Here is a 4,158-nt window from a genome sequence, read left to right as displayed (position 1 = left end):
GGTGTTCTTATTGCTTTATTATCTATATCAAATGTTGATTTTGTTGCCATTTATTGATTTCCGCTTTCCATTATTAGCTTTACTCTTCTATACTGCACATGTTTGGTTGTCTAGTGAGTGTATTGACTAGTACCTTATCACTACTCCACCGAGGTTAGTCTAATCACTTACAGGGTACCGACCATGGTGTACTCATACTACGCTTCTGCATATTCTTGTTCAGAGCCAGGTATTGGAGATATCAGACCTGGGAGAGTTTGCTTGTTGATCGCGAGGATTCAAGGTAGAGCTGCTTGGTCGTCGCAGTCCCTTGGAGTCTCTTCCTTACATTGTACTGTTAGTTTGCCATTTTGGAAGTATTATATTTCGATCCTTGAGATCAGTCCATGTAATTAACTAGAGTTCGTGACACTATACCATCGGTCTTGAGAAGTTATTATGATTTTTGTCGTGTAGTATTATTTCGCTTTTGTCTCGACACTTATATTAAACTATGTTTCAAGTTATCATTGTTAAGAACTGGCTTAAACGTTGTTAGTAATCGGCTTACCTAGTCTTAAAGACTAGGTGCCATCACGACATCCTATGGAGGAAAATTGGGGTTGTGACACAAACTTGGTTAATTCTTCCAACTTAAAGCTTCTAACATGAGAATCCTTCTTCCGAATCAATCCCAAATCACCTGAAAGCCAACACCGACGATCACAAGTCATAATACATCAAATGAATCTACTCAAGACTTCAAACAACTGAACGGAATGTAATTACCCAAAACGACCGGTCGGGGTCATTACAATTCCTATTCCTAATTTAAAAAGGATACTCATTAATATTGATTTGTATATAACTGGTAAATTATATCTCAATTTGTAATTAAGTTAAACCTAAACAATAAGGCTAAATAAATTTTTAATGTAGTACAAATAGGTAAAAATCTCTTTCTACTATTTGATTGCTCTTCTCAAGCTTCCACAATGTTATATTTTTGGGCAAGTTAATTATTTAGGAAGATAGTCAAATATATATATATATATATATGCTACCTAAATATATATATAAAAAATATATACTCCATATTAAATATAAACTACCCATTAATATATAAAAAAACATTTCCATATATTTTTTTTCCGGCTATACGGTGTTGTTTTCCTATACTTTTCTGGAGTGTCACCATTAAGATATCGACTATCAACATGTTCTGTGTCCAATTATAAAATTATTAAATACTGAATAATAAAAGCTACTACTCCTAATAAATAGCGTATATGTGTAACTATTTGATATAACTTGTTGGTAATAATAAAAATATGTACTTCCATTACTTTTTTTGGAGGTGAAAAATTAATTCTTGATTTCAACCAAAGACAAAGTATGTGGAAGAACGGATCTCTTGGCTTCATATTTTCAGTTAGTAAATTAAACTTAATATAACACAAGCATAGCCAAGAAAAATTCTACAAAATTAAAAATTCACCAACTTTTAAGGCAAATCTCCAACAGAAAAGTTTCAAAAACACCTATAAATAGCAGAATCAATAGCATAACCAAATCGTCCGAAAAAAGAAACACAAAGCAACAAGCACAAAAAAATTAAACAATAAAAACAACAAGCGAAAAGTGAGAAAAATTCAAAAGAACTTAAAAAATGGAATCATCAAAGAAGCTTGTTGCAGTGTTTCTTGTGTGCATGGTTATGTTATCATCATCTCTGCATGTTTCCAAGGCTCATGAACAACAAAAAAGTAACGCAGAAATATTTAAAGAATCTGTTGCGAGGGTTACGGCTGAATATACAATTTGCTTCAACGAATGTGAAAAGGCATGTATTGATCAAGGTCTTGGATACACTCATTGTGAGATGAAGTGTGACAGCGACTGTAATGCCAAGTTGATAAAAGGTATATACACTAATAATGTAACTTTAATACGTGCTAAGTAGAACTCTACAAACAAAGGTCGAAAAAAGGCTAAATATATTGTTGGACTATTCGAAAAATAATTTAAATACATCTTCATTTTATTTTAAAACTATTTTCGTCAAAATTGTCTCGTTAGTAAAACCTAGTCGATGGAAATTCCTTCCTGACAAATCAATTTGCGAGGAAATGTCTGTTAGAAATCGTATTTTCTTTGGTAGTGGTAATATGATTTTTTTTATTAAAGTTATTTATTCGTTAGTGCAAGTTTTTTTTTATTATATATATATATATATATATATATATATATATATAGATAGATAGATAGATAGATAGATATATGTTAGCATGGTGATGATTTTTATCAGATAAGTTATATGTAATGAAAATTGAAAAGATATTTTATGCTAGCAATAAAATAAATCAGATGCTATACCATGTTAATTATTATTTTAATTAGATTACCAATTAATTTATCATAGAAGTATGTGTAATTACTCTATAGATATCTCGATAGTATAAATATCTTTTACATTACTCGTACTTAAAAGGCAGAATACATAACTGGACCCTTAAACTTGGCTATTTTTGTTATTTGGACATTTAAATATAGAGTTGTTCCTATCAGGCCCTTCAACTAAACTACACATGTGCCAATTAGACACTTTGTAAACCATCTGACAAAAACTTTTATAAAAATTAAACGCGTGTATTACAGTTGCCTCTAACAACTTAAAATATTCCACCTTATAGAATTAACCCCCAAAACAAATTGAAACTCATTTCAGAAAATGAAAATCTGACCGTCGGCTCTGGCGACTTAGTGCCCTGAAAAGCTCACTGAAAATTTCCTTCGTTCAACTTCATCTCACTTCTTCTTGTTTCGATTTCACTGAAATACCATGCTATTCTCTCTATTCCTCGTTTAAGTTGGTGTAGCTTACAAGTGACGTGTAAAGAGAACAAGCATGCCAAATGAGAATAGTCAAATCCTTGTAAACTAAACTTTCTTTTTAAAAAAATTAAGAGGAAAAATGATGGGTTCACGGGAAGAAGAAGAGAAATAGAATGTAGGGTAAAAGTTAGCTTTAATTGAAATAATATATTAGAATATAATAATACTATAATAATAATCAACAACCTTTTTTTCATGTTCACGCGTCCTTCCCCATGCACTCAATCATGTCACTACAAAGTGTCTAATTGGCACAAATGTGGTTTAGTTGAAGGGCCTGATAGAAACAACTCCATGTTTAGGTGTTCAAGTGACAAAAAAGGCCAAGTTTAAGGGTCCAGTTATGTATTCTACTAAAATAGAATTTTAACATGCCATCAAATTAATTTTTATCATATAAATTTAACTAATTACCGTATAAATGCATGATTGTATAATTATTTTTTACTTTCACCACATTAAACGTCTAATTAAACCTATTTTTCATTGCTCGTACAATGCTTTCTTAAAATATATTAAAATTCTAACATATAGTTGTTGATTATTTTTCCATTTTCTAATACGTTGTTCTCTTTGATTTTCTCAGAAAAACTCGAGAAATTGATGAGTTTGAAGCCTTGAAGATGGACCAAAGGATGCAAAAATAGCAAATATATAGGGAAAGAAGAATAAAGCAATGGTTTTTCATTTCTACTAATTAGTTAATTCTTTTTTTTTTTTTTGCCATTGTACGAGCAATTTTAATGATTTGATAAACTCGTTTGTTTTTCCGATTATTCATATTTCTCTCGAGTCAGTCGCAACAAAATTCTTAATTTAATTTTATTTTCCATCTTTTTAATCTTCTTGATATTTTTGGCAATATTCTTGTTACTAGTCTCTATAAACGTGCCTTGCACAATATTCCCTGTCAATCATTTAAAAAATGTTAGTTAATGTTATTTTAAATTACGTTATATTTAATTTATGAGGTACAAAATAGTTACGATTAAGTCCTCTTAAGGCCTCTTAATTAAAAAATGATGTTCTAAGTATACATTCCCTTTTTTTTGGTTGAATAGTACATTGTCACGACCCCAACCCCAGGTCGTGATGGCGCCCAACACACTGCTAGGCAAGCGTGACCAACTAACAACCTCACATGTTTTCTTATAAAGTTTATTATTAGCTAACACCGTTAAAATGCCAAATTACCATAATAAAAGCCTGGAACAAGAGTTAAATATGCCGAAATTCAAATGATAATACCACTACATAGCCCGAACAGATCCGGTGTCACAAGTC

The 4,158-nt window shown here is 31.0% G+C and overlaps 1 long non-coding RNA gene across 1 annotated transcript; it reads left to right on the top strand.

Annotated features, from left to right (window-relative positions):
- LOC109215175 lies at positions 1,560 to 3,706 on the top strand. Its single transcript, XR_002066318.1, has 2 exons — positions 1,560 to 1,901; positions 3,461 to 3,706. It is a non-coding gene; the product is annotated as an uncharacterized LOC109215175 (long non-coding RNA).

Source organism: Nicotiana attenuata, chromosome 2 (genome assembly GCF_001879085.1).
Source record: "Nicotiana attenuata strain UT chromosome 2, NIATTr2, whole genome shotgun sequence".
Taxonomy (NCBI): Eukaryota; Viridiplantae; Streptophyta; class Magnoliopsida; order Solanales; family Solanaceae; genus Nicotiana; species Nicotiana attenuata.
This window is presented reverse-complemented; position numbering and strand designations above follow the sequence as displayed.